We start from the raw sequence: 21,621 nt of genomic DNA, 5'->3' as shown, positions 1-21,621 counted from the left end.
TCCTAGGCACAGTTGCGGGATAAAATACGCCACCTTTTACTTGACCTCATGCTCATGACTGGTTATGATACGCACACAAGCAGACGCCGCTTCAAACGCCGCTGCGCATTCTGGTTTCGTTTTTGCTTTTCCACTCGTTCTGACACTGGATCGCTACATTTGTTTGCATTTCTAAGCTAAAGAAAGACGCACTGTAAGTATTTTTACACCTAGCATCACAGTGCATATTAGCGGATATTTTGGTGTTTTTCGAAAATATTTAGTGGACTTCTGAATCCATTTTGGCGTAATGCTCGGAAACAGAGGTGGCAACACTGCCGTATTGTCGTCAGTGTAAACAAAAATGGCGTCCTGCTGCGCGTCGGTATGAGTATAGTGCCTAGAATATACTATATATATATATTCTAGGCACTATATTCTAGGCAGTATATTCTAGGCACTATAGTATGAGCGTCGGCGCGCAAACTGTGGAGCGAGCGTGGGACAGCCGCTCTCATCGACTGCTGGCAAGGCCGTCTAGATGATTTGCGGCGCCAGAAAAGGAACGTCGCAGTGTACGCGGAGGCATTGCGGACCCTCGGGTTTCTTTGTACAGCAGCGGAGGTGAGCCACAAAATCAGAAACCTGTCCCAGATGTACCAGTAAGTGTTTGCTACGAAGCACTTCTTATTAGCGGACCTGCGCATTTTAACGGCGCAGCATTTTTCGACACCCTTCAAGTGCGTAGACCTTGGTTTTTTTCACCTGCACCTATTCTGTTTAGTTGCTTTGAATTCACGTTCAAGAGATGTCATTGCACTTTATGGAGTGGTATCGTTGTTTAGTTTTGGTTCCGGTTTTCTGAATTGCCTTGTGGCTATGTTGTGGCTGTGTGCGTGTGTGTGCTGCATGGTTGGTACTCATACGGCCGGCGTTATTGCGACCCAGTCGCAATAACGGAAATCCAAGCCAAATCGTTATTGCGACCCGGTGGAAATAACGGAAAGCAAGCCCAAAGCACGCAGGGAGGAAAAAAAAGAGAGGCCCTTTCCACACAACACCCTGGGAGAAAAATGTGTAGGAAATCACGTGGTTTTTCACGATCGTGAGGCCATCTTGTTCGGGCAGCTTAGCAACGGCGTCGTAGTTGCTGCTTGCAAACCGCGCGGTAACAGACGGCAACGGCGTAGCATTTGCGGTGCGGCGTAGGCGTACTTTTCTCAACTGCTCGAGTTTGTTTTTGATCGTGCTCACAAGCTGACATTGGCGCCATTCACTCATATCTCACGTTGAATTCGCTGCAAAACTCTCGTTGTTGCGTGCATGGATTTCAACGTGCTCGGCGACCACGATCGCACGGGCATTTCGTCTACTGCGTTGCAGGTTTGCAATTGCTTTTCTATCTGATGTCATGGTCAAGAAGTGCGAAAAAGGCGAAGCTCTAACTGAATTAGGAGGCCTCTTCTCACGTGTTTATTGAGCCCATGTCCTGTGATAGTGTTATTTGGGGTAAAAAGTACTTAGTGAAATGAGGATCCACATGTGTGCTGAATTTCATTGATGCCTGTGGTTATGTTGAAGAAAAATAATTTAATACATTCATTCCGTACTATAGATCGACTTTCATTTTATGTATTGTCGATCACAAGTAAAGTGTGCCACTATGCTGTGACATTACAAGCTAGTATTTCATCAAGTAGCAAAAAGCGGTGCGTACAGCTGTAGCTCTGCACATTAAACATGAAACACAGTATTGAAATGATGCACAACACCGTGAAACTTATACTGCTGCCATTGGGTACTCCTAAACTTCTAGAAGTCTGAAAAGCTATGGTAATATATATTATGCACAATACTAGATCTGTAGATATGTGAAATATGCTATGTTGCCATGCTACAAAGGGTGGATTGATGGAGGGGGGTAGTCACATTTTAAACATGCATTTCTTGGACTTTTTTCATTGAGATAAAAGGTGTTCAGTATGGTTATCCTGTGTAAAATTTCAGATAAATCCTCCCCTGCCGTCTACTATATGCACTTTGGCCCTCTCTGTTTCTGTCACCTGTGTGAGTGGCTCTTGGAGTTGTGAATCAAAAGTCATTGCTGGCATGTCTACCATTACAACACGTTATGATATTACATTTTCCATTTAGGGTCAAGAACTCAAACTTTTTAGTATATTTGCCCATCCTCACTTCTGTATAAGAAAGCATTCCTTGCATCACCAGCTGCACGAAAACATGCTATGAAATTAAGTATGGTATTTAAGACCAAAAACAAAGTACTGCAGAATTTTTCTTACCCTCACTGCTGCAGCAGAAGGCACTGTTGACACAGCCAGCTTCCCAAACATATGCAGTGGAAGCAGATTGCAACACTCAGCAACAAGAGCTGCATTAAAAGGCAGATTGAACACCAAGGTGGGGTGTGACCATGCATGGCAGCATTGTTCACGATTCAGCCGAAAGCAGACAAGTGCACACTCATTCAGCATAAAGCTGATAGGTTTGTGCTATCCACCAGAGAGCGTGATTAAAGTGTGGCCAGTGTGTGGGACACTTTTATGCGAGCATAGCATGTAAACGACCCAATTTCAATACCTTGCTCAGGGATCTCATGCATGAACCTCTAAACTCATTCTAGCTAAGAAGGATTTTTTTTTTACAACCTCATGAGCACATTTGACAGTTGTCCACTCAAAAATCATTATGCTCTCAAAGAGAAAGTGTTGCAGAGTGCCATTCAGATATAAGCCTTGTGGAGCAAGCTGGACATGAAAGGCTTAGAGGGTAGCCATATACTTAAACATTTCAGGAAGCTTAAGTTTAAAGGCAGTACTTTGCACTGCATTAAGGTTTGATAGTTTGTTCGGAAGCTTCATGAAATACACTGTGAGATCCAAGATGCACAGCATAAAAAAAAAGTAATTTAAATCGGTATATGAAATCTTTTAATTTTAGAACGTTCCACAAAAGCTTATTTGCCTTGTTTGACGCATCATTTGGACTGACTTTTGCTTAGACACGTAGATGTAGTGGAGGCATACGAGTATTTAAATATCTTGTTGCTAGGTTTTGTGTATACATACAGTGACTTTGTTTCCAGCGACACTTTTTTGTCCTTTGTCAAGTTGTTCAGTAAGGCATGTTGCCGGGCTCGTTGGTTTAGCATCTCGAAATTTGGAATAAAACCACCTTGGCGCAAATAACTTCACAATTTCCTCGTCTGTTTTGTCCTTGTGAAATTATTTGTGCCAAGGTGGTTTTATTCAAAATTTCAAGTTGCCAAGTTGTATCTTCGCATTTCTAATACTCCATTTTATCTTCGCACTTAATTGTATTGCGTATTTTGCGGAATTCCTCGTTTGTTCATGTGCTCGCTGTTGTGACTAAAATTTTGGTGCAATTACTTGCAATACTTGACCGGTGACAGCTGCTGCTATGCAGTACACTAGAACGAAGGACTGCGTCATTGAGATTTTTCCCTGGCCGTTGCATATGTACAAAAATGTAATGGTTCTTGAACGACAAAAATTCATTAAAATATTTGTCCTCTACTTGCTCATTTCATGGCCTTTACGTTTTTCATATCAGTGGCATGCACTGCTATGCTAGTTTTGGACTGATGTAGTTGTAGACTGTGTGATATTTTGTTTACTTAGTAAATACGCAAAAACATGGAAGCATTGGTATCAGTTAACACGATTTTTAAGACATACAAATATATATTCTTTTATTTTTAAAAGTACACATTTCTCTTGTCTAGACACTGAGTAGCTTTATATAATGCACAATGGCATTCTCAATGGCAATGCAGTTATTATTCTTGCGTTTGATCCCTCCACAAATTCTATGAGGAGGCCGCGGTGCAACATGAGCCCCCCCCCCCCCCCCCGTCCGAACAAAATTTCTGGCTACGCCACTGCCAGAGAGGCTCATAATCTCCGCCGTCAGAAAACAACGTAGCCACAAGTGACAACGGGTTCTGCATGTCAGGATGGGCCACCGCAGTAATTGAAAGCGAAGCTCACTTCCCGCGCTTGCAAGAGTTGAGATAAGCATTTTTCCCGGCTGCTATTAATTGTGACCACGGCCGAGCAGTTGGAGATGGCGCGGAGAAGACGCAGTATGAAGCAGTAATTGAAAGTAGCCGCCTGTCTCACACGGGTATTTCCGCTTTATTACCTTTTCCGCTGACGAACGTCGGTATAGGTCACTCTAAATCGCCAAGCAGCCAAGCGCCACCCGCGCCGGGGCCTGTTCCCATGCGATAGCACGCTCCTTCGTTGGCTTTGAAACGCGCGCGCAATCGGCGCGGCAGCGAAATGTAAACATGTTTGTAAACATCCGGACAAGCTGCCGCCGAGCTTGTTTCCGGCTTCACAAAATGTCACGTGACGGCCTCTCCTCTAAATTTTTCTTCCTCCAAGGCAGATGCGCAGCAGAGAGCGAAAGGGCGTCGGCGCATCCGGCTGATCCATATCGATGATCTGATGCTCGCCGTATCGTCGGGTCAAGCGCAGCCACGCCGCTACCGTCACTGCTCGCCAGGGGCGCTTCCAATGCTTCCAGCAAGGGTTTATTGTTTGCCCACATCGTGCAGGAAAGCTGGCCTTCGGCGGCATGCGCTTTCTGCTTCGTCAGGAATGCCACCATTCTCAGTCTTGTGAGCGGTGTGATTTACGCTTCACTTGGCGGCGAGTTTGCTGCGCTATGGAGTTTAAAAGCTAGTGCATTGGTTTGGCAAGTGAGGTCAAAATTTTGCTTGGCTAAAGGGAATGCATGAAAAAAAAAAAGCATGCATGTATTAGCTGCGTTGTCTTGTGATATAAATAGACGCTCAGAATATAACCTATCTAGGATGACTCTAGCAGAGACAACGTTTTTTGCTATGAAAATTTGTTTAACTTTGTTTTCTCCAGTTTAAGAAAGGTAATTTGTGCTGAAGTAAGTGGTCTGCAGTTACCTTGTTTCGTGTGCCGTTGGTGATCTCTTGAGTGTCATAACGACAACGGAGCCATGCTTTTCTTTTTTCATGCGTTCCTTTTAGGCAAGCGAAATTTTGACCGCCCTTGTGAAACCGATGCAGAAACGTTTATGCTCCATAGTGCAACAAACTCGTCGCCAAGTGAAGCACGAACCACGGCGTTCACGCTGATTGAAAATGGTGACATTCCCGACGAAGCACTGAAAGCACCCCTGGTGAGCAGTGATGGTAGCGGCACAGCTTCGCTCGACCAGACGATGAGGCAAGCATCAGATCATCGAGATGGGTGAGCCAGATGTGCCGACGCACTCTTGCTCTTTTCTCGGCATCTTCTGGTAGAGCACACTGGCATGCAGTTTCTCCCTATTCGGCCACCGCTCGCGTGCTACGTTTTACTTTTGGGGCACCTGTACGGGCTTTTCTTTTCGCTTTTAAATGCAGAATGGTCTGCCATTCAGCAGGTATGTAAACTTGTGCAACTTTCGATCCTTTTCAGGGACTTCAACAAAAACTGAACGACAACAGGCTCGGACGCCATCCAATGGCCCCATTACGCTTGGATCCATTCATTCTTGGGGTCCTTACCAATGAATCGCCCCTCCCTCGTTCAAGAAGCCCGTTTCACTGGCTGGGGGAGCCACTGTAGAGCAGGTATGTAGATCAAATTTAAGATTGGCAAGTCACTTGCCAAAAACGTGGTGCTCTATCGTTTTCTCATGTTTTCATTTAGATCACCGTGAACTTTGAAAAGTGGCCTGTATTGGAGTAGCTATGATATTGTGGTCATGAAATATGTGGAATGCTGCAATGCTAAATAAAAAGGTCAAGGCGATGCCACATACAAAATGGAAACAGCTTGACATTCTAGTCTCTTTCAGCACTGCTGCACGTTGCGTAGCTCACAGCATGTGCTAGGTTGCATTTGAACCATAGTGAGGTTTATCTCTAGTTCCATCATCTCAGCGTCATATATTTGTTAGTGCTGTCATCCTGTTTTTTAGCGCTGCAAAGAATCGCCTAATTCAAAGCATCGGCCACCTTACGTTTCAAGTGTGGTCATGATGTCATCAGAATCTGCCATAGATGGCCCCTTAACGCATTTGCTCAGGCAGTAAGTAAAGAAATCATGTCCTTGGAAGAAGCATTGCCAATGTATTGGAAAAGCCTGATTAAAGGTTCACTTCTCTCCTCTAGATCGGAAAAGAATGTAAGTGTGCCAGAAACAAAATACGTCTAATATCACTGCTTCAGTACACAGCTAGTAACTGGAGGTATCCTTGTTTGACACGCACAAAAATGATGGCACACTTCTCACCTATCTGTGAACCAAAGACATTAGCAGGCAAACATCATAAATTGTTGTTTCTCTATTCTATGTGGTGCAGATCACTCTTGACATTGCAATGGGCACTGACACCAGCAGTGCTGATGATGGGAGCCCCGTACTTGCACCTTCTGAAGAATTCATTCAAAGTGGACGACAGTCTAGTCGATGAAAGTGCTGCAGCCGAGTCCGCGGCTATTGAGGACGGAGGAGCTGAGGGGCAGGGAGGCATCTGCCAGCAGCAAAACCCCTAAAAGGATGCGGGCAACTGCGTCGTCAGACTTCAGACAGGCTTTGCTCACGGAGCAGAGGATGTTCCATGAGAGCTTCGAAGTGTGTCATGCCAGAGAGGTTGAAGTGAGGCAGCAGCTCTTCACCCTGCAAGAAAAAATGGTGAATGCAATTACAAAGTTTTTTGAATCACTAAGAATTTTTTTAAGGCCACTGGTTCAGCCACATGCTTTCCATGCATATTGATTCATAATGACAACCTATTTTATTGGCAACTGTACCACACAGCTCATTACGGTTCGTTTTAATGTAGTTGCCATTATCTCGGGAAATTTTCATGGCTTTTCCAATTTTTTCAGCGGTGTATGTTTGTGTTTTGCCAGTTTTTACTTTACCTACCAGTGTTCTGTGTGTGTTAGTTTTCAGACTCGTCGGTTTTCTCGATATCTTACCCCTGCTTTCATCTCGGCAAGTCACGCCATACACTTTTTATTTGTTTTCTTCAAGGCTGTGCTGTACGACATTATTTATGGTGGCTCCAGTTTTATTGATTTTGTTTTTCATTCTTGCTGTTGTACATTTGTTGTACTTGTTTCAGTGCCTGCGCGATGCTGTGCAGCAATTTGCGATATTCAAGGCAGTGTTAACCACATGCAATATACATACCTCGGCATGATGAGAGGTGGCTCAACCACACTCTTGGTCACTTGTACTCACATCCACCCACTCACACTCGTACTCATGTCACTCACACTCACAACCACTCACACTTGCACTGATGTCCACTCGCACTCACATTCATGACCACTCACAGTGACAACCACTCACTCACACTCATATCCACTCACACTCATAACCAATCACCCACACTCGTGCTCGCAACCAGTCACACATAACCGCTCAGATTCACAACCACTCACTCGCATTTCCACTCACTTGCACTCACTACCACTCGCAGTGGCAACCACTCACTCACACGCACAACCATTCACTCACACCCATGTTCATTCACTCACATTCACGCTTACTCACTGTTTTCTTGTTTGTTGACAAGAGGAGGATGAAAGGTTTACTGCCTTGACTGTGCTTGTGGCTCCTCTGGCAGAGTCTTGGTCGCACAGATGTGGTGGCGAGTCGCCCGGGGCTCTGCCCGGCTCTTTGGCCACTTTTCACAGTTTCAATGACCGAAGGAAGTGGTCACTCATCACGCATTACTTCCATCTCCTGAACCAATGTTACGCACATGTGCTTCCGGGCTTGCTGTGGAGACGATGAGTGTCTGTTTAGCGTCAGCTGAAATGCTTAGAAACGTTTTTGAATGATTTCCATAGGCGTGTGCAGGGTTCTTCATGAAGGGGAGCCAAGTTTCAGTGCAGCATCCTCTTATCCCCAACCTCCTCTCCCCTAGGCGCCTGCGGTCAAAACGGAGTGCAAAGATGAGGAATGATTTTAAAATATTTATTTCAGTGTGATGGAATTTCGATGTGTACGAAATATTATTAAGCAGTAGTTTATACTTTCATGTGCAAGATCGGCAGAGGAAGGCAGTCCCATGCTGCTGAGGCATGAATGCACCAACGCGCTTCCGAATGAATTTACATTTTCTCTAAACCACAGAAATTATGACACATCTGTCTTGTTAACTGCAAAAAAGAACCTGAAAAGGTTGCCTCAAAGTGACCCAGCTAGTAAACATTTTTTGGAATACAACATCATGGGTCTTCGGCTGCCTGTATCGCCAGAAAATCTGAATGACCGCAACACTGCACGATAAAAAATGACGTGCCAGATCCGACAAAGTAAAGGTATAGCCAGACCTGGCGCCCCTTTGATGATTAGAGAGGGTGGTCACAACCCCTCCCCCTGTGTACATGCCTATGACGGCATCTGACAATGGTCGTCGATGGTGTCCAGTACCTATGTTGGGTTTGCCTTGACAATGACGTGTCCTCTCATCTGCATGAATACATTGGAGGCAAGTGGTGACTGAATACCTTTAGCGGCATTGGAAATAGAGAGTATCTTCGAAAAGATCAAGTGAGTTCCTCACGAAATGGGTAACGACTGGAATGGGCCTCAAGTATAGTTTTGCCCTGCAGAAAAACGATCAAAAGGGGAGTGGCCATTATTAGTCCCTGTAGGACAGACTCTTGGGCTTTCTTTGGGGCATAATTAAGAGCAGGGCTGGCTTTGTCTAGCCAGAGCAGGTATGCATGAGCGATCTGTGGATATGCGTGCGTGCAGTGCGTTGTCTGCGCGGCACACAAACCCCATCTGAAGGAGGCCTCAGAAACCAGTGCAGTGCTCTTGCTTGAGGCCGGTCCGTGCAGAGACCACATTCGCATCTGCATGGGCATGGAGGGCGCTAACAATGCACCTAATTTAGAGACTGGATAAGGTATAAGGTGACTCTAACCTAATTATTCTCCCATAGTTCACTTCATTGTGGAGGAAACGCTCATGGAAGAATGTGTATGCAGCTAGCTTGTGAGTCGGTTTATAGTGTATGCCCTGAAACAGTGGAACTTTACTGGAAAAAAGACCTATCCTGAAGTTCTTAGAGGAAATCGTAGTGTCCGGTTCAAAGGATTCCTCAAGGTGTCCAGATATCAGTGTGAGTAGAACTACTGAAATTGGAGTGTCCAGATAGAAGTTTGCCCCCTTACAGTTTTGCAAACACAAAGATAAAACAAAATCGTATTTCACAAGCCCATTTCACTTGCCCAGTGCCAAAGATTGGGCACCACAAATTGGAACCACGCCTGGCACACATGCAGTGGAAGCTTGTATGCAGTTCTTGACTTCCCAGGACAGCCCGCAGCAGCCGAAGTTGCCAGCGGTGTAGTTCCATGTTCATGGCACTGACGGGAGCCTTTTCATGACCCTACAGAAAAACCGTTTTGTTTTCAACTCTAGTGAGAGCATTGGGGAGCTTAGTCATCAACTTTCCTGTTCAAGCACAGTCCAGTGTCCAACATGTCGGCACCATTCAGACATGTTTATGAAAAACTCTTCCTCCCCGCTCTCAGTCTCCTGTTCTCTTGTCATATTTTTGGCTATGATGTCCGTCCGACAACTTTTCTTCGCTGCTTTATCAGTACCGGCAGTTTGAACAGCAGCAATCTCTTGCTCAATACTTTTAGGTAAAATGAAAACTGTGTTGCCCCTACCTTGATTCTTATTGGCTTTGATTCGCTCGTACGCCTTTTCTTTTGCAGTTTTTTTTCTAGAATGAAAATGTGACAATACTCAGAAATGTATTTTAGGTCCCTTTCCCGAGTATATAAGAAATTCATTTGAACTGTACGGCCAACCAATCAAAAAGTGTGCGCCCATTTTTGCTGCCACCTCATTCCACTGCCGAAAATAGCCGCACCATTTCTTCATCATCGCCACGAAACAATGATTTCTGGAGCAGATTAAAACATTAAATACTACCACTTTGGCTGTCTCCTTGGTGTGAAGGCGTTGCCATGCCTGATGCTATGCATACAAAAAATAAAAACCACATGCTTAATTTGTGACACAGTGCTCCTTAGTACATGACAGAAACGAGAACCTCTGGTGTTACCGAAAAGCACACTTGGTTTTCTCATCATTTCCAGGCTTGAGCCTAGCTTGGGTGGTTGAGTAGCCAGGCCAAGTAGATCAGGTTCTTTGCATGGTTCCGGCCCTAGTAAAAAAATTTGCGGCCAGAGCAGAGCTCTACAATGCACATGGCTTGGCACAGAAAAACCTAAGCGTGCACTGCAGTGCTCGAGATCCCACCTTGTGCTAGTTACTGCCAAGAAGCTGACAATAATTTCGGCAGCAAGCATTGGAACACTGTGTATATGAGCTCGAGCCGCGTAGGAGGCGTGTCAAGAGACGTCTGCCTTTCTAGCAATGGCAGTGCGAAATGCGATCAACGGATCTGACACAACTTGTAATGGCTCAATGCACCCGTGAAGGGCCTGCGCCCGTGCCTAGCGGTGAACTAGTAAGGTGAACTGGAATAAAAGATTGCCATTTCCTCTCCAGTGTAATCCTTAGGTTCTAAATAGATGCCGGCATGATGCCTCATGCTGCCTTGAGTGTCCTCAGCAGTGAATATATACGCCCCTCAACTGTCAACAACATGAAAATAGCTAAACACATGTGACAAGCTTCAGTATCACATGAAGTTTGCTGCCACTCATGTCCACTCACAACCACTCACCCCAACTCATGTCGACTCATCACTCATCCTTCATCTTTGGCCTTTACTTGCAGGATTCCAGACGCAACGACCATACCCTTAAAACACTCAAGGCATCCACGCAATCCGTGTTGCAACTTCTATGCCGCGTATCCTCCCTGCACAAAGGTTTAGACGAAGCGGACAACATGAAGGTAGTGCATGCTTTTACACTTAGCCAAATTTTATACGCCACCCCATATCTTAAGCTGAACCGCATGGAAACAGAGCGAGTGAACGCCATGATTCATCTAGCAACCAAGGCAGCCTTAAACCTATCCCGCAGCACTAGCACAGCCAAGCTCCTTGAACTAGGCATGCTTAACACCTTTCAGGAACCAGTAGACGCGCACCTTCAGACACAGTACCTAAGACTTGCCGCGAGCGCAACTGGCAGGCATATCCTTGCTTCTCTTCGCATCAACATTCCCGCTAATCAGACATCTCTTATAGCCATTCCTCAACACATTCACATCCCTCTCATTGTGAAACCCCTTCCCCGGAACGTTCATTCCCAGTACCACATTCCTCGCCGCATGGCTCGCGCTAAGGCCCTACACAAGTATTACGGACAAGCCCAGGACGCCATTTGGGTAGACGCCGCATGCACAGCGCATGAAGCTGTAGCAGTTGGTTACAATCCAGCCCTAGCACAGCTCCTCTCACACCGCCTTCCCTCGGGCTGTACGCCTGAGGAGGCAGAGGAAACCGCCATCGCCCTAGCCTTTGTACATTCCAATGCAAACTACATCTTTAGCAACTCCAAAATGGCTCTGTTCAACTTCACGAGAGGCAGGATTCACGCCCCTGCTTGGGAGTTGTTGAACACCCCCTCCAAACATTTACCACACAGGGTAGAGCTCCAGTGTGTGCCGGCTCACTCAGGGAATCCAGGAAACGAGGCTGCCGATAAATTGGCCTGAGGTTTGATTTGCCGGGCTCAGGACGGCCTCGGTCCAGGCATCTCGAGAGAACGGGCACACACCTTTGCAGAGCTTATGCAAATGCCCCGCTTGGACCGTTGGACTTACCCTCCTCCACATCCCTCCCTTACCCATTCCCAACAGATCCTCTGGAGATGCCTCCAGACCCGCTCTCTCTCATCCCCTCAGCTGCTATCTCTCTACTGTGGCACCTCCCCTGCATGCACCCTGTACAGCGACCCTCATGCCACACACTCCCACATCCTTTTCGGCTGCCCTGGTAATCCTCCCCCGCAGGGACAGCCCACGTTATCAAGTTGGGAGGACTGGGAGGTCGTGCTCTCGTCTCTGGACCCGCCATCGCAGCTTGCTGCGGTGCTTCGGGGTGCCGACATCATGAACTGTTGCATATCCATAGCGTGCCCGCAGAACGCCGAACCAAGGAAGCAGCCGCACAGCCAGTAGAACCAGAAAAATGAACGTTTATTCAAAAGTGTAGGACGTATTTATAAGCAGCCGAGTGGCCGGAAGATAGGAAAGAGCACGTGTACATAGCGATAGCTCGAAGCTATGAAGGATCGCCAGATAAGGCGATAAGAGGTGCGCGCACTTCGGAAACGCACGTGAAGATTCCATATGAACAAACACCACATGAACGTTCTGACATAGAGTGGGACCGTGCGGTGGTCCAGGGACCCAAGGGGGTCTAACACACTTGCCTCAATAAAGTTTTTCTCTCTCTCTCTCATCACTCATGTCCTATCACCACTCATCTCTGTCACACTCACATCCACTCACTAACACTCATTTCCAATTTCATCCACTCACTCGCACTCATCTCTATTCACACTCGCATCCACCCTCACACTCATGACCACCCACACTCACTCATCTCTACTCACTCACATCCACTCATTGACACTCATGACCACCCACACTTGCATCCACTCACTTGCACTAACACAACCATTCACTCACACTCACAGACATGAGTGTGACATGATATGAGTGCACTCATGAGTGAGTGTGCCGACCTCTGTAATATGACATCATCTGATGTGACTCCAGATTTTGTCTGTTTTTTTTTTCTTGCTCAATTTTTGCATTTGTTTTGGCACCAGCGCAGTGATTTGTGATACTCAAGGCTGTGGTAACTATGTGTTATGCGGCATTATTTAATATGACTCCTTCCAATTTTATCTATCGTTTTGTTTTTCTTTCTTGATTTGTTGCATTTTTTGCACTTTTTCCCAGTACCAGAGTGATTTTCAATCAAGGCTATGTTAACCACATGCATGTCACGTTATCTCAGGTTACTCCTTCCGATTTTAGTCGATTTTATTTTTCTTGCTGTTTTGTGCTTCTTGCAGCTGTTCCAGTACATTAGCAATATTTGGCACCGCTTTGTGATATTTTTCCGGGGATATATTCTGCAGCAGCATAGCATTGTGGGGATGTTGGTAATTCATGTTTAAACAACGGGCTCAGTGTGCAAAGATGAAGGACAAGATAAAGCTAGCCAATGTTTTTCTTTGTCTAGTCCTTCATCTTTTTGCTTTGGTTCCTTTGAATGTGACACATACCTTGTTTTGTTAAGTGTTGGCAGTTAAGCCTATAGAGAGGCTTCCTGTGTAACCTTTCATATTTTGTGTGCATCTTCTGTGTGTTCTGCTGTCATCTTTTCACACAGTTTCTGAAAGTGAATGCATGCATCAACTTGCCAGCCAGAAAACGTGGTTATTGTAAATGGATAGCACTGTTTACCTCAGTTTTATGCTCGCGTCTTGTAGGATTCTAGAATTGCAACTCATACTGCTGCACCAGTTTCGGTTTGAGCGTCTGTAACTCTCTATTGCACCTTATACAGGGCCTCGGAAACCTTTGCATCAGAGGTCCAGTCTTGCATGATGTCTCCAAATGTTTCGCAGATGTTATTCAGCGTACAGCAGGTGCGAATCACCATTGGAGCTGTATTTAGGCTGCACACCATCCTCTTCATGCAGAACCTAAATGTTGCCTTCATTGTGTAAGACGCATTCTCCACCGCCCTTCTAGCTTTCGAAAAGTGGTAATTTAACCATTTCATGTCGGCATTCAATTAGATGCTATGGCTGACGGGTTACATTAAGTCTGCTCTGAGGGGAAGCACTTCATCTCAGGGTATTAGTGGAGGCACAGCACTGATGACAACAGCTGGAGCCTGAAATGTTGGCCCTTTAATGAACTTTGCCTGCAGGGAGTGTTGATAAATGTAGGCATTGTGGCAGCACCCTGGTGAGCCAATATTCGTGTACTAAAAGTGGCACTGGTGGTGTACGGAGGGGAGCAGCACAATGCTGTGCCTGTCAAAAAAAAACAGCATTAGCCCTTTTTTGTTTTGACTGAAATCAGTTATTTTTTTTACCTAAGCAGTATATTCAGGCCTCGAGGATGGGAATTTGTTAGTTTTCAAAATTGAAAGGCCAGCACGTAAGGTTTTAAACGATGTGGAGAATTCCGTACGAAGTGTCAGATTTGATAGAAATAGTAACATCAAAATGTTCTCGTGTGTCAGGTAAACAGCTTAGGGATCGTGTAATCACTTTGTGTTTCGAAGATTCGCATTACGCTCGAAATTGAGCAAAAACAATCTATGTTTTCACTCACGGCAAAATCTGTCTGCACGAAAATGGCGGACAAAGCGCTACCTAGCTCACACTTATGTGAAATATAATTTACTGCATTTGCTACATGGTACAAAAAAGCAACTTATTTGGAAGAAGAAGGGTGCTCAATTTGACTGAAATAATGAAATTACTGTTAAGTGTTCCAGTTTCTCAGAAAAAGATGTAAGTTTGCCACTTATGCAATTGTGTAAAAGCGCCTGTAAGAGTTAAAAGAATTCTTCACAAATCATGAACGAGCACAAGGAGTTGTGAACTGACTTTTGCATTAGCAAATTCGTATTGTTGCAGTGCTGCCTTTATGGCTTCAACATGTAAGCTCTACATAAGCCAAGTATAAGGTAACTGACCAGGCTTTGTAGTTGTAGTAGTCGATCTTATGTGTTTTCCTTTGGTGGTTACATGGGAAAATGGCACCCGTCGAGTGCACCCATCGCTTGTGGAAAATTGCAAACGGCACTGAACTCTCTAATGTGGTCGCCCATTGCGTCTGGAGAAGGCATGTTGATACACTTGTCCTTGAGTAGGCACACTATGGTGTCACAAAACTCCTGATAGATGGGGTTGAGAGTAGATCGCCCCAGGCCGAAAAGATTGGCAACAGACCTATCCTCTGTGAGGAGCACAGCTTGTGCATCTCCACTGCAACGTGCTTCTCAACAGAGATGGCCAACAGCATATTTGTGTCGATGCACTTTAGCAGGGGCCAGCAAGCTTCGACTATGCATCGCAACGGCATCACACAGAAACTCTGTTTAGAGAACCGCTCACTGAGGTGGGGGAGGGTGTTCTCGAACCTGCCTTTGATGCGATTGTACATTCACCTGTCCTGGTGGACTGTATATTTCCATGCAGCTGCGACACACCACCCGTTCGTAAAAAAACAGCTGCCTTTTTACACTGTCTCTCCTCTAGCTGCCTCAATCTCGGCTTCAAGGTCAGCAGCCGCCACCGTCTTGAGAGCAGTCTGGCGTTTCTTTTTTTTTTCTGATAATAAACTGCACAGCTGTGAGAACAAATCTTTTGATTTTGGCGCCAACTGCTATCACAGCGTCTGGCTACAGATTTGGCTGCCGCTGCACCCGACTACGCAGTGTCGCCGGACATCACCATGTTATGGCTGTCGATGGAAAATTTGCCGCCACCTAACACATGGGAGGGAAACTTCTCATTGAGGATTGAAAATGCCTCTATAGCACCGGCTATTTCGAACGTGCTGGAAAATCTTAATGCAGACCGAGTTAAATGAGGATCGAAAGTGTCTGTGTGATGGATATTGTAGCCAGGCTATTATGTGCTCTAGGTAGTTGCATTTTTGGCTTGCTGTATTGCTGAGTTATGTTCATTTTTGTGGTGTCTTCCCCCTATGGTCGTTTTTTTTGTGCTACCTTTTTATTCAAGTATGTATCACTAACTAGCCCAGCAAAAAGTTTTATTGATCCTAATTGGCTCTGTGGGTCAGGACTGAGTATGTTGATGTTTTGCCGTAACGTGTTTTGCGCGCCTAAAGTCAAGGTGACGCTTGCCAAGTTTTTCCTGTGGCTGTAACCAACCGAACTGCACTTCTAGGTTTCATGATCTACATTGCGGTTCAGCTGTTTTATACAGGCGGAGTTATGCTCAATGCATGGCGACATTTTGGTCTCGTGTAGCTGTCACAGAGATTGCTGAACTTTGAAGGGGCCATCATAGTTATAGTGTGTACCTGTAGTTACGCGCATCTATTTTCAGTTTTATTGTGTGCGTTACAGGAGTTTAGGTGTTGCTTGTTATTGGTGCCCCATAGCTTATCATGCTGAATGTAATGCTGTTTTAATAGGCTATTTTAGTGTTACTTTGTTTTTTGCCATCTGCCATTAGGTCAGGTATCCCAAACAATGCTTGCCTAATGGATGTACATATGTCTGCATTCATTTAGGAGTGTGCAGCATGGATCCTGCCACCACAAGAGAACTGCTGAGCTGTATAGCATTGAAAGGTGAGTCTCACTTGCCACTACAATGTATAGTTTTAGTTTGGTATTGCATTTGGTATTGTGTGGTGCACATACGTGTCCTGCTGCTTTTTATGGCACTACCATTTGAAGGAGAGCAGTGCAAAGATTTGGGTTAAGGCATTCAGGAAATGAAGCGCAAAATTTGTAGGTTTTTTTTTGTCTTGTGCGATGTCGTGTGAAGGAAGCTTCTTAGCTTCCTTCATACGTATGTCCTGAGAGGGACCTCATGTCCTTATCATTGTTTGCTCAGTTGTTGGATGTCAGTTTTAGTGAAGAGATTGGGTCTGGGTACATGTGGATGCATTCAGAGTACGTTTGTGGTATGGTACATGCAAAGTACAGTAGCTGAGAATTTTCTCATGTTCATATATTCCAGATTTTGTGTGAATAGGAATAGGCTCCATTGTAAGCGAGTAATCATTATTGATATACAGGGCAGGCACAAAGGTTTAAAGCTGTGAAAATCGGTAGGGAAACAGAAAATTACGTTAAACAGTCAACGCTTGCATTGTGTGTGGATTCTGGACAGAAAGCAGTGTGGGTTTTGGTTGGGCATCATTATTCAGGGTAGTGCATTGCAAATGAGTGGTAACGTGTGCTCCGGAGGTCTTTTTCAAGGCATAATAGCCAGGCCTTCAACATATGATACAATGTTTGAGCCAACATTGGCTTGGGTGGCTTGTGTATGATGTCAGTGGCACCACGATGATTGGCTACATAGCACCCACCAAGCTACATCGGGGCTAGTGCTAATAAGCAGTTTGCACGAATTAAAATTCCTTCCCCACATTCCTGATTCAACATCACAGTGAATGGTGTGACACCGCTGCAAGCTATCTGCTGTGAAGTAGTGTGCCCACCCATGTACTGAAATATGCATGTTTGAGAATCCCTAGGGGGTTAAAGGAATGCAGAGCTTTGTATTACAACATGGGTCACAGTCTACTTTTGGTGAGGCATGTAAGGCATGCTGAAGCAACATAACACGACTTGGGCTGCAGGGCCAGTGCTGTGAACAGTGGCACTTGCTCAGCTGTGTATTGCTTTAGTAGGCGATAAGGCTAGTATAATGCTCTCACAGGTTCAAAAAATTGATTACACTGTTTAGTGCCATTTCTTTGTTGTACTTTGTATAAGAACTATAATCTGCTATCAAGACATGGCAATTTTTTTAATGGGTATAGATTCCATACATTGTTGACGATGTGGGAGCTTTTTGTTCTGCCTGGAGTGTGACCAGCGCACATTGCCTTTCTGGAGCAGCTGATGGCCCTCCGAACTCAATTACTTCGTACGCCTTATGTATTAGTCTAGTTAAGTGTTTTTGCATGGTATTCAGACTAATGATTTTAATGATGGTCCAGTGAGGACCCTGAAGCAGTGGATACTTATTTGTGCTTTAGTACAGTTCATTAAGCTCATGAGGGTCTAGAGGTAGGTTCAAAACAACAGTCGCCTGTAAGAGAGATAAAGGCTGTTGGTTTGGCCAGGTGAAAGTGATAAAGAATGAGAAAAACAGAAGTTATCTTCACAGCATGCTTGCTGGGACGATGACCTCACAAACTGCAAAGATCTCGTGTGCTATTGGCTTGTAGTGTTTGTTTCTGAAGTTATGTTTTACCTCTTCTGGGATTGATCTGTTATTTCATAACAAAGAGTACCTTTTCTGTGCTATTTAGCAATATTCATATTATTTGTAACAGTCTCAGTGGTTAATAATGTCCATTGAGGACCAGAAGTTTATTTTTGGCTTGAGTGCTCAGTTAAACCTGGCTTTGCTTATTGACAGTGAAGCTATTCTTACACCCAGTTGTACATTTTCTTCACAATTGTGTGATTCATGAGTGAGATATGGTGTAGTAGTGTTATTCATAAGAGGGCATTGCTTTTCAGTATCTATGCAGTGTTCATTTAGTGACACATGCCTTGAGGTACTTATAAGAACCTCCAATTCGATGTAACATTTGGTGCCATGTACCAGCCTCTGAACCTTTGGGCCTTATTTTTGGAGATTTTAATATTTATATTTCAGATGCACAGCAGTATTGCAGGTTTCTCTTAGAATGATTTAACATGCTTAATTTAACAGCACAGTGAACCCTGTAACAGCCACTGCCAACACTTTGACCGATGATAATTTGGCAACAATGATATTAGTGCCCATGGCGATCACCAGACCTCCACATCATTGTTGTTGCTAGTCATTTGCCAGAAAGTATAAAACCAAGTTGAATTAAAGAATGCAATAAAATTGACTAATGTATTACTAGAAGGAAGATTCCTTCAAACTATACCATATGACGTGAGCATGAGTGAAAAAATTTCACCTCTGCTACATATAGTGTGGTCACCATGGTGAGCAAAAGGAATGTCACTCTTTTCTAATGCATCAAACCAAGAAAAATGCCAAAGAAGTTAGGGATAGCTTTAACAGTGTTGTTGGCTTCCCTTTAAGCCAGCATATAGAATTTTTCATGACCCTCGGGAAAGCAGGTCTTGTGGGCTGTGTATGGAGAAGTGGAGGAGCTTAATCCTCAACTCTTTTCTGTACTACGAGCATAGGCCAGTGCCCAATATGGTGGCGCCCATTGACTTCTTTTGAAAAGGTCTGTATTACCTGCTGTAATTGAAGATGCGATTCTTAGCTCGGTTAGCATCTAGTTTGATAGTATTGGGTCCACCTTAGCTTGACAATATGGCCCTATAAATGGCGCCCCATTTGAGCTAACCTTCATTTTGATTTTTTCCTTCAATATAAAATAGCCAGGTAATTATTTAATTATTAAGTATCGTATCCCCATGCAAAAAATCGGGGCTTGATACTAGCATTGTCAAGATGATTAAACGCTCAAAATTCTTTAGAGTGCTCATTATATCGAGACAGGGTAAAGACTGAATGTAGTTCCTATCTGTAAAAACGGACAGCATGCTGAGCTTAGTAGGTAGACATCTATTGAAGTTCTAAACGTAAGTAATGGAATATTTGGGAAATCACTTCATAATCATATCAGAAATTTTGACTAGATGCGGTGTTTGTAACCCCAGCCAACATGGGTATTTAACGCATCACTTGCCCACATTAATTGTTCTTGCTTGAACACAACTCGTTAACACTGCCCTTCATGGCAACAAGGTTGAAATAGTGATATGCTTTGATATTGAAAAGACATTTTATACCAACAGTCAGCACATGTTATTAAATTAGGTGTATAATTATTGGTGCAGACAGAAATCATTAGACCTTTTTACAAGCTATCTTTTGAATTGTAAGCTGAGTGTTATCAGAACTGTAATTTTTCATGCACAAACATTACTTGCTAGCGTAGCCGAGGGCTCTGTTTTTCAACTCATTTTCTGAGTCTTTGTAAATGATCTCCCATCTGAAACCATTCAGAAACAAAAATGTATGCTGCTGACAAGGCGTTAGCTTCATGGAGGACACAGTGCACGACTTGCAGGTTGAAGTAGGAACTGTTCGTCTAAACATTATTGTTCAAGAGCCTAATATGCAGGCTTTCTTTCAAAAAGTCTAGAACTGCATTTTATAGCTTCGCCGTATATGTCGACCATAAAAGAATACATCGAGTCAGATCTTGTACATAACTTGCTATTATTTTCGTTCGACTTGCATTGAAAAGTGGAAGTCATGAACACAGCCTCCCATACTTAGTATACGACTGCCAGATTCTGTTAAAGATGTGAGGGTTTCAATTTATATATTCTTTGTGTACATTGTGTTTATTCATAATAAATCTGGAGCCTTTCACTGCAGCTGCCCACATAGGCCATGCTGTTTCCGTATATTAAGGGGGGGGGGGGGGGTACCACGGCGGCCATCTTGGACAAGACGTTAGTTCAACCACCAGGGCGGCTCCACTTGTCCGTGGAAGCGTAAAAGCGCTCCTCTGAGACGGTCTGGTCCTCCTCTCTGCGTTACCTTGACCTTCTCTTCCTCGCATTGTGGCAGAAGGAGGCGGTTAGTCACGGAAGGGGGATAAACGCCCCGACAATGACAACCGCGCTCGAACATGTTTGGCACACTCATACTGCTTTTTTTGCCCCTACGCACCCCTTTGCGGCCCTGCCATGGTGCCTAGCGATTCTTTTTTACGAGGTACTATTTCGAATGTGGAAAGTCTATATCTTTGACATTTACAGATATCATATTTTGTTTCCATTTTTTCCAGAGTTGTACACGTTGTTTTGTAGTTATTCTTTTCTCAGGACCCTGAACAATATTTTTATGACTAGCAGCGGTAGCCACGGCAAGCAATATTACAAAATAAAGCTTCGTAGGTTCCACTGGCATCCATAACAAAGGGCCACAAGACATCTATGGGCTATGGCCTTCGTAAAACAATATGGATGATGTTGAAATGGATGCAGCAGAATAGTAGATGACCTCTTGGTTTTAAAGGGCATTTGTCATGTGTGTTGTCACAGCCTTTTCTGCCGTCAGAGGCACGTGACGCTACGCAGCTGCGGGTGTCGCGTAAGACTTGTGTGCTATTGATTCCCGTTCGCCATACAAACGTTTATTTTGCAATTCTAGGAAAAACACCTGCAGTGAAACATCAACCCGAGATTTCGAAGCATGGCGAGTGTTTTTATTGTTTACTCACACACTGCCAGTGCTATGTAGAATTCTAAGAGAAAGCTGATATGGTAACAGTAAATAAGAGAAAATGGGCAGAATAAGGCATATCAGAATGTTAGAAACATATTGCGTTCAAGTACTAATGTTGTTGGGTCAGTAGCTGCAAAGAGGAAAAAAAACCAATATCACAGTGTGTTAGCCCCCTTCATCTCCTCCCCATTCCCGATAATAGCTTGGGAGAGGTAAACTCTTTTGTGCTTCAGTCTGTGACATAGAGATGCGTTGCAAGTAATGCTGAACTTTTTTTTTCTGCCCGCGCATCCATGCATGATAACAGAGATCCCGAAAGCGCTTACGGCCGCAGCCGGCAACATTCTTTTCGTTCACTTTTTATTGCCAAATAAACCACTACCACCACCAAGGCTCGAAAAACGAAAAGGAAACACTGGCTGTGAAACTTCGACTGGAGACTGCGGGACATAGCTGGCAAGAGCTAATAAGTACTCATTACAATTGCGTCGAGTTTCTCCCTACTGTGGCCTTAGCATATCATTTGCATCCATTCATTGGAACTGCATTTTGTTGCCACACGAGGCAACGTTCCTGATTTTCTGGTATGATTAGTGATCAGCACGAAATTGTGATAATTCCAACAGTTCTGATTCCCTGCTGTCTTGTGAACACGGATGTGAGCATGCGGCAGCA

General features: G+C 44.5%; 1 pseudogene across 1 annotated transcript in view; it reads left to right on the top strand.

Annotated features, from left to right (window-relative positions):
• The first annotated feature begins 345 nt into the window (after positions 1–345).
• The window catches only part of LOC149357919 (uncharacterized), a 46,034-nt pseudogene continuing 24,758 nt past the window's right edge, over positions 346–21,621 (top strand). Inside the window, exons 1-5 of the transcript XR_016291902.1 lie at positions 346–641; positions 5,463–5,617; positions 6,352–6,683; positions 10,773–10,892; positions 16,242–16,301. The product of XR_016291902.1 is annotated as an uncharacterized LOC149357919 (transcript). The remainder of the gene's footprint in view (positions 642–5,462; positions 5,618–6,351; positions 6,684–10,772; positions 10,893–16,241; positions 16,302–21,621) is intronic.

The sequence above is a fragment of the Amblyomma mixtum genome, chromosome 3 (genome assembly GCF_055824585.1).
Source record: "Amblyomma mixtum isolate Tamu chromosome 3, ASM5582458v1, whole genome shotgun sequence".
In the NCBI taxonomy this organism is placed as follows: Eukaryota; Metazoa; Arthropoda; class Arachnida; order Ixodida; family Ixodidae; genus Amblyomma; species Amblyomma mixtum.
This window is presented reverse-complemented; position numbering and strand designations above follow the sequence as displayed.